Genomic DNA, 18070 nt, shown 5'->3' with positions numbered 1-18070 from the left:
ATTCTCGACTCTAGGCTCCAATCAGGCTACCCACCATCTTCAAGAGGCATACCCTAGTAAACTGGCAGCTTGGGCACAAAACACACCTTCATCAGTTGGCTGTGCCTGACCCACACCAATGTTGCATGCTGAACTTCTGGATTCCTTTCCCTGAGCTTCCCTTCCCAGCATTCTTGCAACCAACCTGGAATGGCAGGGTTGAAGATGTTTAATAAATGAGTTTTCTCCATCAGTTATGGTGTTCTAACCTCCTTGCTTATTGAGCCGCTGTTCACAGCAACTTCAGTGAAATGGATTAGAAATGTTTTAATGTTCTACTACCTATGGATTAACATATGTTTCAAGGACATTGTTTTTTAACTGATGGAGAGTGCACGCTCTCAGTATTACAGATCAACCATGGTAGTGACGTTGAATAACTTAAGTAGGAGCTGAATTGAAAACTGTGAAAACAAATAGCAATAGTGGAATATAATTTCCAAAATGAGTCTATGCTAATCCAGATGAGTGAACAACATTGTTCAAAGAAGTAGAGTTCAAGGACACCCAGTAGAGGAGAGCAAAAGAAGAGGAAAATTATATCTGCTGATCAATTTGGATTCTTGTTATTATATCACCACTATTCTTGACTTTAAACAGACATACATAGAAAACTCTTATGTGGTACTAGAGTTTTATTTTTTAATTTATAACTTGAAATGCACATTCACCTACAGACTCCATTTCATTTTCTCCAACAAATTACTGTTCTCCAAGAATGGTGGAATAGGAAGAGCCATTGTTACTCTCCTTACAAGAAGAAAGGGAGCCCCCTTTGACTGGCAGCGTTTTGGAGGCAAGCCATCCTCACCTGCCCTGCCAGTTTATCAAGCCCTGACTTCTGCTAAAGGCTAAAGTGTGGAGATAATGAATCTATCAGATTCCTTCTGGAAAGAAAATCTTGATAATGCAGGTATATTTTAAAAATCCATGAGCATATGAGAAAAATAAAGCTACTAAAGTAGGATAAATGTGGAGAACGGCTAGAAGATCAACATCTCCACCATTTTGATTTTGCTCCATTTATCAGCATCTCCACCATCTTGGTTTTATTCCATTTTGCCAGCATCTCCACCATCTTGGTTTTGCTCCACCTCAGCCTTAGCTACAGACCTGATCCCAGCAGAGCATGGATGAGCCAAAGGGCTCAGCACTGAGATTCCTTTGGAGTGTTAATACTGTTCAGTTCCTGTTCGTTCTTTTCTCCCGCTTGCCACCATTCTGGGTCCCCATGCTGCTGCCTCAGTGTGGTCACATCAGGGCAGCTTGGGAAGCAGTCACATGAGACAGGTTCTGTCCGTGGAGTTCATTCAAGGCTTGTGGAAGGCTTACTGGTTACCAAAATAAAATCTGTTTTCTTTTCATTTCAAAGCCTGTTCAGTACTTCATGTGCCTAATGACATGAGTGGAATTTAAAACCTGACAATTTGCTAAATTCTTCACTTCTCTTAAAATCTGCAAAACCTTTACTGAGACAATGCAAAGACAGCTGTTGAGATCTTTTTTCCAACCCGAGTGAAAGGCAGGACCGGGAAGTTTAAAATGAAGGACTCCAGTAGTGCCAACCAGGCTGAGAGGAAATGAGCATAAAGCCAGCCTGTGGAAAATGTCAGTAAATCAGGTCTGGAAATTGGCTTTCTTTTTTCTTCCCCTAAGGCAGAGAAAGTGAAGGAAAGAGTGAGAGGTTTTATCACATTGGACTTTACTTCATTATTCTCACTAAATCATGAATTCCCCACTCCAGGGTAACCTCACCCGGAGTGATGCTTTTTTAAATGAGGTGTCTTTCTCAGACATGTCTAGTCACAATTCACTGGTGACTGCACAAGAAGGTTAAAAGTGGGAGATTCTGCCATTAAAGATTTGAGGTAGGCCTGGGGTATTCTGAAATTTATTGAATCTTTGCTATTGTGTGTCTGTGTCTGTGATTGTGTAGTTGGTGGCATTTTAAAAAATAATTTTTTAAAGATCTTTTAAGAGCATTTTTGTCGTGTCTATAAATTTTAAAAAATGTGATTACTGTAGAAAAGGTATCAAAAGGAAATATTCAGAAATATGCACAAAAGTTTAGGGACAAAGAGGTTTATCATCGCATTTTTTAAATATATACTTTAAGTTCTGGGATACATATGCAGAATGTGCAGGTTTGTTACATAGGTATACACGTGCCATAGTGGTTTGCTGCACCCATCAACTCGTCATCTACATTAGGTATTTCTCCTAATGCTATCCCTCCCCTAGCCCCCCACCCCACGACAGGCTGCAGTGTGTGATGTTCCCCTCCCTGTGTCCATATGTTCTCACTGTTCAACTCCCACTTATGAGTGAGAACATGCAGTGTTTGGTTTTCTGTTCTTGTGTTAGTTTGCTGAGAATGATGGTTTCTACCTTCATCCATATCCCTGCAAAGGATATGAACTCCCTTTTCTATGGCTGCATAGTATTCCATGGTGTGTATGTGCTAATTTTCTTTATTCAGTCTATCATTGATGAGCATTTGGATTGGTTCCAAGTCTGTGCTATTGTGATCAGTGCTGCAATAAATATACGTGTGCATGTGTCTTTACAGTAGAATGATTTATAATCCATTGGGTATATGCCCAGTAATGGGATTGCTGGGTCAACTGGTATTTCTAGTTCTAGATCATTGAGGAATCGCCACACTGTCTTTCATAATGGTTGAACATATGGTTCAACATTGGTTGAAAATATGGTTCAACAATGGTTGAACATAATGGTTCCATAATCTACACTCCCACCAACAGTGTAAAAGCATTCCTATTTCTCCACATCCTCTCCAGCATCTGTTGTTTCCTGACTTTTTAATGATCAGCATTCTAACTGGCATGAGATGGTATCTCATTGTGGTTTTGATTTGCATTTCTGTAATGACCAGTGATGTTGAGCTTCTCTTTATATGTTTGTTGGCCACATACATGTCTTCTTTTGAAAAATGTCTGTTAATATCCTTTGCCCACTTTTTGATGGGGTTGTTTGTTTTTTTCTTGTAAATTTGTTTAAGTTATTTGTAGATTTTGGAAATTAGCCCTTTGTCAGATGGATAGATTGCAAAAATTTCTCCCATTCTGTAGGTTACCTGTTCACTCTGATGAGTTTCTTTTGCTGTGCAGAAGCTCTTTATTTAATTAGATCCCCTTTGTCAATTTTGGCTATTGTTGCCATTGCTTTTGGTGTATTAGTCATGAAGTCTTTGCCCATGCCTATATTCTGAATGGTATTGCCTAGGTTTTCTTCTAGGGTTTTTATGGTTTCAGTTCTTACATTTAAGCCTTTAATCCATCTTGAGTTAGTTTTTATATAAGGTGTAAGGAAGGGGTCCAGTTTCAGTTTTCTGCATATGGCTAATCAGTTTTCCCAACACTATTTATTAAATAGAGAATCCTTTTCCTATTGCTTGTCAGGTTTGTCAAAGATCACATGGTTGTAGATGTGTGGTGTTATTTCTGAGGCCTCTGTTCTGTTCCATTAGTCTATATATCTGCTTTGGTACCAGTACCATGCTGTTTTGGTTATTGAAGCATTGTAGTATAGTTTGAAGTCAGGTAGCACAATGCCTCCAGGTTTGCTGTTTTTGCTTAGGATTGTCTTGGCTATATGAGCTCCTTTTTTGGTTCCATATGAAATTTAAAGTAGTTTTTTCTAATTCTGTGAAGAAAGTCAGTGGTAGCGTGAGGGGGATAGCATTAAATCTATAAATTACTTTGGGCAGCATGGCCATTTTCACGATATTGATTCTTCCTATCCATGAGCATAGAATATTTTTTCATTTGTTTGTGTCCTCTTTTATTACCTTGAGCAGTGGTTTGTAGTTCTCCTTGAAGAGGTCCTTTACATCCCTTGTAAGCTCTGTTCCTAGGTATTTTATTCTCTTTGTAGCAATTGTGAATGGGAGTTCACTCATGATTTGGCTCTCTGTTTGTCTATTATTGGTGTCTAGGAATGCTTGTGATTTTTTTGCACATTGATTTTGTATCCTGAGAGTTTTCTGAAGTTGCTTATCAGCTTATGGAGTTTTTGGGCTGAGACGATGGGGTTTTCTAAATATACAATCATGTCATCTGCAGACAGAGACAATTTGACTTCCTCTCTTCCTATCTGAATACCTTTTATTTCTTTCTCTTGCCTGATTGCTCTGGCCAGACTTCCAATACTATGTTGAATAGGAGTGGTGAGAGAGGGTATCATTGTCTTGTGCCAGTTTTCAAAGGGGATGTTTCCAGCTTTTGCCCATTTTCAGTATGATATTGGCTGTGGGTTTGTCATAAATTGCTCTTATTATTTTGAGATATGTTCCATCAATCCTTAGTTTATTGATATTTTTTGGCTTAAGGGAGTGTTGAATTTTATCAAAGGCCTTTTGTGCATCTATTGAGATAATCATGTGGTTTTTGTTATTGGTTCTGTTTATGTGATGGATTACATTTATTGATTTGCATATGTTGAAACAGCCTTGCATCTCAGGGATGAAGCCAACTTGATCGTGGTGGATGAGCTTTTTGATGTGCTGCTGGATTCAGTTTGCCAGTATTTTATTGAGGCTTTTCACCTCAATGTACATCAGGGATATTGGCCTGAAATTTTCTTTTTTTGTTGTGTCTCTGCCAGGTTTTGGTATCAGGATGATGCTGGCCTCATAAAATGAGTTAGGGAGAATTCCCTCTTTTTGAACTGTCTGGAATAGTTTCAGAAGGAATGGTATCAGCTCCTCTTTGTACCTCTGGTAGAATTCGGCTGGGAATCCGTCTGGTCCTGGGCTTTTTTTTGATTGGTAGGCTATTAATTTCTGCCTCAATTTCAGAACTTGTTATTGGTCTATTCAGGGATTCGACTTCTTCCTGATTTAGTTTTGGGAGCATGTATGTGTCCAGGAATTTATCCATTTCTTCTAAATTTTCTAGTTTATTTGCATAGAGGTGTTTATAGTATTCTCTGATGGTAGTTTGTATTTCTCTGGTATCAGTGGTGATATCTCCTTTATCATTTTTATCGTGTCTATTTGATTCTTCTTTCTTTTCTTCTTTATTAGTCTGGCTAGCAGTCTATCTATTTTGTTAATCTTTTCAAAAAACCACCCCCTGGATTCTTTGATTTTTTGAAGTGTTTTTTCATGTCTCTATCGCCTTTAGTTCTGCTCTGATCTTAGTTGTTTCTTGTCTTCTGGTAGCTTTTGAATTTGTTGGCTTTTGCTTCTCTAGTTCTTTTAATTGTGATATTATGGTTAATTTTTATCTTATCTGCTTTCTCCTGTGAGCATTTAGTGCTATAAATTTCCCTCTATACACTGCTTTAGCTGTGTCCCAGAGATTCTGGTACAATGTGTCTTTGTTCTCATTGGTTTCAAAGAACTTATTTATTTCTGCCTAATTTTGTTATTTACCCAGTAGTCATTCAGGAGCAGGTTGTTCAGTTTCCATGTAGTTTTGCTGTTTTGAGTGAGTTTCTTAATCCTGAGTTCTAATTTGATGGCACTGTGGTCTGAGAGACTGTTTGTTATGATTTCCATTCTTTTGCATTTGCTGAGGAGTGTTTTACTTCTAATTATGTGGTCAATTTTAGAATTAGTGTGATGTGGTGCTGAGAAGAATGTATATTCTGTTGATTTGGGGTGCAGAGTTCTGTAGATGTCTATTAGGTCCACTTGGTCCAGAGCTGAGTTCAAGTCCTGAATATCTTTGTTAATTTTCTGTCTCATTGATCTGTCTAACATAGAGAGTGGGGTGTTAAAGTCTCCCACTGTTACTGTGTGCGAGTCTAAGTCTCTTTGTAGGTCTCTAAGAACTAGCTTTACGAATCTGAGTGCTCTTGTATTGGGTGCATATATATTTAATTATATGCACCCACTTTAAGATAGTTAGCTTTTCTTGTTCCATTGATCCCTTTACCATTATGTAATGCCCATCTTTGTCTTTTTTTGATCTTTGCTGGTTTAAAATCTGTTTTATCAGAGACCAGGATTGCAACACCTGCTTTTTGTTTTGCTTTCCATTTGCTTGGTAAATATTCCTCCATCCCTTTATTTTGAGCTTATGTGTGTCTTTGCACATGAGATGGGTCTCCTGAATACAGCACACCAATGGGTCTTTACCCTTTATCCAATTTGCCAGTCTGTGCCTTTTAATTGGGGCATTGAGCCCATTTACATTTAAGGTTAATATTATGTGTGAATTTGATCCTGTCATTATTATGCTAACTGGTTATTTTGCTCATTAGTTGATGCAGTTTCTTCATAGTGTTGATAGTCTTTACAATTTGGTATGTTTTTGCTGTGGCTGGTACCAGTTTTTCCTTTCCATATTTAGTGCTTCCTTCAGGAGCTCTTGTAAGGCAGGCCTGATGGTGACAAAATCTCTCAGCATTTGCTTGTCTGTAAAGGATTTTATTTCTCCTTCGCTTATGAGCTTAGTTTGGCTGGATATGAAATTCTGGGTTGAAAATTCTTTTCTTTAAGAATGTTGAATATCGGCCCCCACTCTCTTCTGGCTTGCAGAGTTTCTGCCGAGAGATCAGCTGTTAGTCTGATGGGCTTCCCTTTGTGGGTAACCCAACCTTTCTCTCTGGGTGCCCTTAACATTTTTTCCTTCATTTCAACCTTGGTGAATATGACAATTATGTGTCTTGGGGTTGCTCTTCTCTTTGTGGTGTTCTCTGTATTTCCTGAATTTGAATGTTGACCTGTCTTGCTAGGTTGAGGAATTTCTCCTGGACAATATCCTGAAGAGTGTTTTCCAACTTGGTTTCATTCTCCCCATCAGTTTCAGGTACACCAATCAAATGTAGGTTTGGTCTTTCCACATAGTCCCATATTTCTTGGAGGCTTTGTTCATTCCTTTTCATTCTTTTTTCTCTAGTCTTGTCATCATGCTTTATTTCACTGTGTTGATCTACCATCTCTGATATCCTTTCTTCTGCATGATCGATTTGGCTACTGATATATGTGTATGCTTCATGAAGTTCTCATGCTGTGTTTTTCAGCTCCATCAGGTCACTTATGTTCTCCAAACTGGTTATTCTAGTCAGCAATTCCTCTAACCTTTTTTCAATGTTCTTACCTTTCTTGCATTGGGTTAGAACATGCTCCTTTAGCTCGGATGAGTTTGTTATTACCCACCTTCTGAAGCCTACTTCTGTCAATTTGTCACACTCATTCTCCATCCAGTTTTGTTCCCTTGCTGGCGAGAAGTTGTGATCCTTTGGAGGAGAAGAGGTGTTCTGGTTTTTGGAATTTTCAGTCTTTTTGCAATGGTTTTTCCTCATCTTTGTGGATTTATCTACCTTTGGTCTTTGACGTTGCTTACCTTCAGATGGGGTTTTTGTGTGGATGTCCTTTTAGTTCATGTTGATGCTATTCTTTTCTGTATGTTACTTTTCCTTCTAACATTCAGGCCCCTCTTCTGCAGGTCTGCTGGAGTTTACTGGAGGGCCACTCCAGACCCTCTTTGCCTGGGTATCACCAGCAGAGCCTGCAGAACAGCAAAGATTGCTGCCTGTCTTCCTCTGGAAGACTCATCCCAGAGAGGCACCTGCCAGATGCCAGCCAGAGCTCTCCTGTATGAGGTGTCTGTCGACCTCTGCTGGGAAATGTCTCTCAGTCAGGAGGCATGGGGGTTTGGGACCCACTTCAGGAGGCAGTCTGTCCCTTAGCAGAGCTTGAGCGCTGTGCGGGGAGATCCACTGCTGTCTTCAGAGCCAGCAGGCAGGAATGTTTCAGTCTGCTGAAGCTGCACCCACAGCTGCCCCTTCCCCGAGGCTTTCTGTACCAGAGAGATAAGAGTTTTATCTATAAGCCCCTGACTAGGGCTGCTGCCTTTCTTTAAGAGATGCCCTGCCCAGAGAGGAGGAATCTAGAGAGGCAGTCTGTCTATAGTGGCTTTGCTGAGTTGTGGTGGGCTCTGCCCAGTTCAAACTTCCCAGTGGCTTTGTTTACACCATGAGGAGAAAACCACCTACCTACTCAAGCCTCAGTAATGGTAGACGCCCCTCCTCCAACCAAGCTCCAGCATCCCAGGTCAACCTCAGACTGCTGTGCTAGCACGAAGAATCTCAAGCCAGTTGATCTTAGCTTGCTGTGCTCCATGGGGGTGGGATCCACTGAGCTAGACCACTTGGCTCCCAGGCTTCAACCCTCTTTCCAGGGGAGTGAACAGTTCTGTCTTGCTGGCATTCCAGGCACCACTGGGTATGAAAAAAAAAAAAAAAAAAAAAACCTCCTGCAGCTAGCTCAGTGTGTGCCCACATGGCCACCCAATTTTGTGCTGAAACCCTAGGCCCTAGTCATACAGGGACCCAAGGGAATCTCCTGGTCTGCAGGTTGCACAGACCACGAGAAAAGCATAGTATCTGGGTCAGAATGTACGGTTTCTCATGGCACAGTGCCTCATGGCTTCCCTTGGCTAGGCGAGGGAGTTCCTGAACCCCTTTTGCTTCCTGGGTGAGGGGATGCCTCACCCTGCTTCTGCTCACCCTCCATGGGCTGCACCCACTGTCTAACCCATCCTAAAGAGATGAGCCAGGTACCTCAGTTGGAAATGCAGAAATCACCCACCTTCTGTGTTGATCTCACTGGGAGCTGCAGACCGGAGCTGTTCCTATTTGGCCATCTTGCCAGCCACTGCCCATTGCATTATTTTTAATTCCAAAGCTATAAACAATGTAAATAACCCAAAATAGAGTTGTGATTTATATACCTATTTTGTGGAATTATTAAAAATCATGTAAGGATATGGGTCAGTGCTCACAATATACTAAGAGGGAAACTATAAGTTTACAAACAATATATATATATATTATGACCCCATCCATTTTAAGTACTTATTCATTACTTTATTTAAAAAAGAAGAAAATATTCCAAAATTAAATATGTTATAATTTCTGGATGATTCCATATCAAGTAATTCTTACCTGATTTATATTCTTCTGTATTTTTTTTTTTTTTTTTGAGATGGAGTTTTGCTCTTGTTGCCCAGGCTAGAGTGCAGTGATGTGATCTAAGCTCACTGCAACCTCCACCTCCCAGATTCAAACGATTCTCCTGCATCAGCCTCCCATGTAGTTGGGATCACAGGCTCCTGCCACTACTCCCAGCTAATTTTGGTATTGTTAGCAGAGAAGGGGTTCCACCATATGGGCCAGGCTGGTCTCGAACTCCTGACCTCAAGTGATCAACCTGCCTCAGCCTCCCAAAGTGCTAGGATTACAGGTGTGAGCCTCCATGCCTGGCCTATTTTTCTGTATTTTACAAAATGTCTGCAATCACTATACATTACCTTTAGAATTAGGAAAAAGAAGATTCTTTTTTTTTTTCAATTTTTAAGTTCAAACCAGCCAAATACCCCAGTACTTAAAGAGCTACTTGTGTTCTGAACTCTGCAACAGGATAATGGGTTACAATGGTCAAGTCAGCCTTCTGTGGGGCTGGGTCTTCCTGTTCCTCAGGAAGAGAAGTGAAATGTCCCTGCCTCCCCCATAGTTAATGTAAGAGAGCTTCTACTGAGGCTCCTAGTCTTCCAAGCTGTTTGGCTTCTCTAACTCCCCTGGATAAGAGACATTTTTTCCCTCCCAAAGCCTTTGCTCTCCATCTTCTTCCTGGACCAGGAAGACAGAAAGAAAACACATATGCCTGTTGCCCATTCATCTCTGAGGTCTTCTTAATGCGAGAGGGCACCACCACCCAGCCACCTTCACTGCAAGGTAACAGACCAACGTGTTCCAGGCAAGAACGCGAGGTCTAGAGAGATTATGTGATCAAAGTTCTCCTGCTTCTCCAATGCTGCATACTCGCACTTTCCTTTGCTTAAGGAAACCAGGGAACATTTGGTGAGAAAATGGCGTGCTGACAATTTTCTACGATAGTGAATCCAGGTTTCCTACCTACGTTCTTTCCAAGGTAGTTAGTGGCTAAGTCAATGTTCCAGAACTTGAATTCTAACACACTAGATGTATTCACCCTCATCAGCAAATTCTCATTGGGTACTATTGTGCCCTGCACTGGGCAAAGTCGCACATATAAAGAAGTGACTGCAATTTTCCTGCCCTTAGGAATTAGAATCAAGGGAAAGTCACATAACACTATGGAAGCATGAGCTTATTGTTGGTAGAATAATATATCTTTGGAATTTCCAGCTTTTTATTTTAAGTCTCCCTGTGCTATAAATAAAAAGAATGGCCAGAATAACCTTAGTTTTATTGTACAAAATTAACATTTAAAAACATTTGTGTATTCTCCCCCCAAATCACAGTGTTTCAAGAGACTGGAATTTAATTAATGTAGCTATTTAGAGATACAAACCAGCCATTACTTTTCTTTTTTTCATAAGGATATTGAGTTTAATTATGTCATTATCTTCACTAGCTTCTAATGCTAGATAGAGAACATAAGATTGATCCATTTTCCCCAAAGCTTTTGTGTAGTAAGTTTTTATGTAAGTGGAAAACTTAATGCTAACAGAAACAAATTCAACCACACTTTTAAAATTACAGGATAATTGCTAATTCTGTGGTCATTCATTCCCAGGCCATACTCCAACACAGGAAACTATGAGAAATGTAACCACTGGTAAAATTAAACCTGCAATTATAGCACCAATTTCTAGGATATGTTGATTTTTCTCTATTTTGCAACATGTGCACAAATATATAAAATTTTCTCATTTATTTATCATGTTGACCTTTTAAATTCAGAGTCTGTCGTATCATGATTACTTTAATAAACTTAAGACAGGTTTGTTTGGGTTTGTTTGTTTGTTTTGAGATGGAGTCTCGCTCTGTCAGCCGCCACACTGGCCTTAAGAAAGGTTTTGATGCTGGTTATAGTCTTCTTTATTGCTTAAATTTTTAAATTCTTATCGAATGTCAAGGGTAATAATATACTCGGTGAATTAGCACAATCTACCTTTGAAAATACTAATCAGAAAAATAAGAAAGAAGCATGTAGCAAACCCATGGTTTATCCTAATCCACCATCCTTTTAGCTAATAATTATCTTTGTCACCTAGCATTTGGATCAGTCTCTCTATTTGCAATAAAGTCTCAATGCACTCCATATCTTTACTAATATCCACCATCGGCTTCCAGAACTTTTTCTAGGTACTCTCTATTTCTCTCATCCACTACCCTCAGCATTTCCCAGTTATTGGAACAAAGTATCCAAGGCTTCACCATACCCTAACCTAGAACCATTTACATGCTCCCACATTTTCCTCATTGGTTGAAGCTTTCTCTAACCAGAATCCTTCTTCCATCACCATTAGCTACATCATTAGTTTTTGATCTTTTTCCTTTTCCATGGCCTTAGTAAACTATTAGTTTGTCATATTTCATCCAATTCTACATATGTGTTGTATGCCTCTCTGGATCAGAGTTTTTGGCTCTAGCGCATCAATTCTATTGGAAGGGGCCCTAGCTAATTCCAATGACACAACAGCACATCTGGTCTGACACAGCCCCACCCACATATTGGGAGTGAGGACGAGGGCACTTCTAGAAATAGTAAATACTGAGCGCTCAGTGTTTTGCACGTACTATCTGGATTCAAACCCAGACAATCTGAATGTAGAGCCAGTACTTTTCACACTGCACTATGCTGTTGTGATGAAGAGGAAAGAAAGTAAGATGCAGAAGAGGAGGAGGCAACAGAAGAGGAGGAGGAGGCAGGAGGTGGAATTCCAGTGGTTAAATCTCTGGATCCAGAAAAGTACTGTAATAGAATCCTCGTTGTGGCACTTCCTACTATATGGCTGCATATATGGCCCAAGGGCCTCATGTATTCAACAAATACAAAGTCTCATGTACTAGGTCATGTGCTATGTGCTGCATACTGCCTATTAAGCAAAAAGTCCTATGGTCCCTGCTCTTCCACGGCTGGCAGCTTAGTAATCCAGAAAGATACGGGGGCATAGAAGGACATGGAGACAGTGCAGTCTTCTCAGAGGAAGTAATGTCTGATGGGTGGCAGGATGGGCTAGTATTAATCAGATGGGTTAAGGATGGGCTAGTGTGCATCAGAAAGGGGCAGGGAAGGGCATTCCAAGCAAAGGAAATAGCCTGTGCAAGGCCCCCACTTCATATGAAAGTGAGGTTTATTAAGGCAGTGTAAAGAAAGCACTGAACATAGTTCCTGGCACATGGTAAAAGCTGATAATGTTTCCAATGATGACAATAATAACAATGATGATTGTGGTGGTGATTGACTTTGTGATAGAGGAACATATCCTTCTTAAATTATTGCCATTATGGTTTTTTATTTCTTTTGTTTTATTTTGTTTTTTAGTGACAAGGTCTTGCACTGTTGCCCAGGCTTGAGTACAATGAAGTAATCAAAGCTCACTGCAGCCTCGAACTCCTGGGCTCAAGCGATTCTCCCACATAGGCCTCCCAGGCAGCTGGTATTATAGGCCTGAGCCACAGTGCCCGGCTAATAATGTTTTTTAAAACAATTTTGGTAGAGATGGAGTCTTGCTTTGTTGTCCAGGTTGGTCTCAAACACCTAGACTCAAGTGATTCTTCTGCCTTGGCCTCCCAAAGTGCTGGGATTACAGGCATGAGACACCATGCCCATAATCAGCACAGATGGTTAAGTGAGATTTATTTTTCCCAGCTTTCGTCTCACTCTTTAATGAGGGCACTTTTTAAAGGTGCATTTCCCTAAGGATAGTCGAGAAAAGGAAAAAAGAAAGAGAACTAGAAGCCCAAATCATGGACCTGTGACTAATCTTTCTCTTATTTGTAAATTCGTTTAATTGCAGTATTATAAGGCTAGTTGGTTTAATCCTTACAAATGGAAAAAAATGTGGAGGTAATGTGAGGTGATCATTATCATATAGGTGATCAGTTTCTCCAGAGAAAAACCTAACTAGAACAATTAGATGAGACATTTACCTAGTGATGCAAGTTTCTCAGTAGTAGCAGAACAAAAAAAAAAATCTTTTTTTTCCAAAGTAAACAACATCTTCCAGACCACACCTTTTTCAGACCACTTCTAAGAGATGAATGTCAATGGCAATAGGGATTTTCGAACAGTCTTGCAAAGCGTATGGAAATCATGGTCCATATAGTTTCCTTGTTCATCTTCATATTTACCAGGCAATTCAAATACATAGATAGTTCCTACAAAAACTTCTGAAATGCTATGGTAATATATGCCATGAAATACAATTTGCATGGATGATTTAGTTCCTTTTATGGCCTTCACCTCTTTTTACAGCTGCTGTACAAATAACAAAGTTCAAAGGATGGAAAATCTAACAGTTATAAACACTGAATTCCCACACTCAAAAGATTTTCATAAAAGCCAAATAGAAACACACAGAAAGGAGCGGTTGCTCTCTCTCATTTTCTTTTAAGTTGAGTGACTGTTTCCTATTAGACTTCACCTGGTTTGTTTATTTAATGATTCTTTCCAGTAGGCTGTTATTACCTGAAGGAGCATAAAATAGAAACTACAAGCATGAGTTAGAGAAAACTACAATCTTCCTACCAAAGCGTGGGAAATAATTAAGACTCTAGGAACATTTTTCCACCCAAATCCTGAAATTATGCTCAGAACTGTGGTTCATATGCATAGGTGCACTGTTCCCCCTTTAGGAGAGGAGCCATAGCTTTTTTGGGGGTCTTCAATAAAGTCCATAGCTTCAAAGAATTATTAAAACACATCGTTCAACAGTGTTTTCCTTTTGCTATACTTTCACTCAGTAACATTTCCACACCTAGAAAGATACTTTAAAAAGGAAACACCTTTGCTTAAGTGCTCATAAATTAAGCCTGAGCAACATAATGTACAATAAGTATAAAAATAATATGGATGTTAAACAGCGTGGCAAAGTGGTCACCAGTCCAATCATCAGAAAATATCAAGAGGGATCCCAGATTAATTGGAATATATAACCCTATTTTTTTAATTGCTGTTTTAAAAGTTTGAAAACCTCAGGGTGTGAGTAGGTTATTGTGTGATGTCCTTCGGACAAAATTCTTTTAAGTTGACATGCAGGACAGGAATTTGAGTGCTGTAGAAAAATCACCACATTTGCTGATACCATCTTTTTTGCAATTGTCACGGTCTGTGAATTTTTGGAGTCATCGTTTCTTTTCCCCCACTTGGTCCTTCTATGCCTTGCTCATTTTTTCCAATGATCCTCATCCTTCAATGGTTACAATCCTAAATAACCTCAAAGGTGGGATGCTACAGATGATAATTGAGTTTACGTCTACCTATAACCAATAATTTATTTATACTGGGGAACTAAACTAGCAGTTCTGCAACAACACGAAATGCTGAGTCGGGGGTGGGCAGTTTGGAAGAAGTGATACTATTTGCTCATCAGCAGGGACGTAATAAATACCTGAATTCTTTTCCTATAAAAGTAAAAGATTCCACAGAGCTTGCATTACTTATGTGATGTCCTTTTTAAGATGCGTTGTAAGGCATATTATCATTAATGATGCAATTTTGTAAAATGATTTTTAAAAAGGTAGTTTTTGAAAGAAGAAGGAGGAGGTGAAGCAGGAGAGATAGAAGCAGCAGCAGTTGAGGTGAATCAGAGGCAGAGGAGGAAGAGGAGAAGGAGAAAGAGGTTGAGAAGACAAGTGAATGTCCAGAGAATTGCTGGCGCAATATAGCCTTCAAAGAATAAACTGGGCCAATAAACACTAGAGTCTTGGAGCTAAATTTCTGTATTTCTGTCTGTGGGAAGGAGAAGACCAAAAATGAGCAAAGTGGCAAGAAGACCCAGCCCTTTCAGCCAAACTCCAGACGGAATCATCATGGTGAAGGGTTCTGAGGAAATATGGACAGTGCCCCCATAGTGCCAGGCACTATTTCTCTAAAGCAGTGGTTCAGGGAGGAAAATTCCCCATACAAATCCTGAAATCATATTCAAAATGATGCATTCATATGCAGAGATGCATTTTTTGCCCTAAGGGAGGAGACATAGCTTTCTTTAGATACTCAACATAGTCTACAACCTTAAAAAACATGATGAAACCGGTTGTTCAAGGTTAGGGATTCCCAGAACCTCTTTCCAAAAGCATCCAAGTTGTCCTGCATCTATCTCCTAAGCCTTCTTCCATAGGGGGAATAAGTAACCCCTGGGGGTGTTGAAACAGCTTTTTCCTGAGGATAAAACCTAAGTAGCTTGAACTATTGAGTGACTTCAGCCTCCTTACGCTTATGTGCTAAATTGGTTAACAGGCTAGATTTCAGATGATCTGCCACGGCTATTTGTGGGCAGTATTTTGCAGTATTTCATCATCCTTTCCCATTTGCTATATCATTTGTTACTCACAACACCTTTGGAGTTAAGTAGGACACCGTCCCATTACTTCCCATTTACAGAACAAGAAATTGAGAGTCAGAGAAGTAAAGTGACTTGCCCAAGTTCCCAAGTAGCAGCCTGCCAGGCTGAGAATCTAGGCAGGGATTCCAAGGAGGGTAAGGCATGTCTGTCTGCAAGGAAGTTAGTCTAAATACAGTTGTTATTGTTGTTGTTATTGTTTTCCTCCAGTGGCAAAATGTTTTAATTCCCCTAACCCAACCCTACATACATTCTTCCACCACACCCTGGCCTTTCTCAGAGAGAAACTGAATCAAAATCACTCAAAGAGAGTCAGTGCTTTTCTCAGACAACAAAGAAATAGCCAGAGCATATCATGCTGCCAGCAAACTCCAGACACATCAGAAAAACAAACAAGCAAACAATGTTCCTCATCACATTTTTGAAGAAATATTTTGTTTAGAAATACAGAGCCAGAAACTGCTTCATAGGGAAAATCATCTTCCTTTAGTAAACATGTATTGTGCACATTAATTTTTTAAGAAATATGTTTATTTACTAGAATATTCAATAGATAGTGTTATTGGCTCCAATATTTTCCTCCTCTCTGTATCTGCATTGTACTACACGTAATGCTGCAACGCACCTGCAATGTGGGAAAGATGTACTTCTGAGATTCTTGGCTTTGGGTTTGGACATAGGACTTGCTTTTGCCAACATAATTAGGCCAAAGTCATACTGTGCTCATTCTGGGCAAAACCACAGAAACCTTGTGTTTCCTTTCCCCTCTTGTACTTCTGCTGTCACCTTGAGAAGACTATGTCAGACTAACCCATTGGTACCAGGAAGGGAAGAACAGACATTTAGGATAAACCTACATCAACCAAGTCACCCCCACTCATCGTAGGCTGCATTAGCCAATGCCCCAAAAGATACCTCTCTGAAGATGGCATGAAGACCAAACTATCAGCTGTGTTTGTTACAAAGCGAAGTTCTCTTCGCAATAAACCATGTATTTTTTTGTCCAAATGCAGCAGATAAGGCAGTGTTACTTGATCTCTGCTGTTGAGTTTTCATAAAGAATTTTTAGGACTCCTTGGTTGCCTTCCATGAGTTCTCTTTATGTAGGAATGACCAGATGTACCTAAGGAGTTTGGCCCAGTTGCTAACTAGACAGTTCACAAGTATCTCATCTTCCACACCAACACATTGTTCTTGTCTACATGAAAGTTTGTGGTTGGAAAGACAGAAGCAGAAGGAGAATAAATTACTGAGTTGATAAATAGCCTGTGATAAAAATTTAGATTCCATCACAATGTCTTGAAAATTCCAAGGGAAAATTATTTGTAACCAAAAGTTCTATACCCAGCTAAACTATCATGCAAGTATATGGGTAGATGTAAACATTTTCATATACATAAGAACTACCTGAGAGAACCTCTGGGACACAGCTAAAGCAGTGTTTAGAGGAAAATTTATAGCACTAAATCCCCACAGGAGGAAGTGGGAAAGATCTAACATCGACACCATAACATCACAATTAAAAGAACTGGAGAAGCAAGAGTAAACAAATTCAAAAACTAATAGAAGACAAGAAGATCAGAGAAAATGCAAAACAAATTCAAAAGCTAGCAGAAGAACTAAGATCAGAGCAAAACTGAAAGAGATAGAGACACGAAAACCTTCAAAAAATAAATGAATCCAGGAGCTGGGTTTTTGAAAAGATTAACAAAATAGATAGACTGCTAGCCAGACTAATAAAGAAGAAAAGAGAGAAGAATCAAATAGACACAACAAAAAATGATAAAAAGGATATCACCAGTGATCCCACAGAAATACAAACTACCATCAGAGAATACAATAAACACCTCTACGTAAATCAAATAGAAAATCTAGAAGAAATAGATAAATTCCTGGACACATATACCCTTCCAAGACAAGATCAGGAAGAAGTCGAATCCCTGAATAGACCAATAACAAGTTCTGAAATTGAGGCAGAAACTAACAGCCTACCCAGAAAAAAAAAAAAAAAAAAAAGCACAGGACCAGACAGATTCACAGCGAATTCTACCAGAGGTACAAAGAGGAGCTGGTACCATTCCTTCTGAAACTATTCCAATCAATAGAAAAAGAGGGATGCTTCCCTAACTTATTTTATGAGGCCAGCATCATCCTAATACCAAAACCTGGCAAAGACACGACAAAAAAAGAAAATTTCAGGCCAATATCCTTGATGAACATTGATGTGAAAATCCTCAATAAAATATTGGCAAACCAAATCCAAGAGCACATCAAAAAGTGTATCCACCATGATCAAGTTGGCTTCATCCCTGGGATGCAAGCCTGGTTCAACATATGCAAATCAATAAACGTAATCCATCACATAAACAGAGCCAATGACAAAAACCACATGATTATCTCAATAGATGCAGAAAAGGCCTTTGATAAAATCCAACACCTCTTCAACACCTCTTCACGCTAAAAATTCTCAATAAACTAGACATTGATGAAATATATCTCAAAATACTAAGAGCTATTTATGAGAAACCCACAGCCAATATCATACTGAATGGGCAAAAGCTGGACACATTCCCTTTGAAAACTGGCACAAGACAGTGATACCCTCTCTCACCACTCCTATTCAACATAGTATTGGAAGTTCTGGCCAGGGTAATCAGGCAAAAGAAAGAAATAAAGCATATTCAAATAGGAAGAGAGGAAGTCAAATTATCTCTGTTTGCAGATGA

At 39.5% G+C, this 18070-nt stretch overlaps 1 protein-coding gene across 2 annotated transcripts in view; it reads right to left on the bottom strand.

The window, feature by feature from the left end:
- The window catches only part of TNFSF11 (TNF superfamily member 11), a 195338-nt gene that overhangs the window by 80113 nt on the left and 97155 nt on the right, over positions 1-18070 (bottom strand). The gene's annotated exons all lie outside the window — the stretch shown is intronic.

The sequence above is a fragment of the Hylobates moloch genome, unplaced genomic scaffold (assembly GCF_009828535.3).
Source record: "Hylobates moloch isolate HMO894 unplaced genomic scaffold, HMol_V3 SCAFFOLD_4, whole genome shotgun sequence".
Taxonomy (NCBI): domain Eukaryota; kingdom Metazoa; phylum Chordata; class Mammalia; order Primates; family Hylobatidae; genus Hylobates; species Hylobates moloch.
This window is presented reverse-complemented; position numbering and strand designations above follow the sequence as displayed.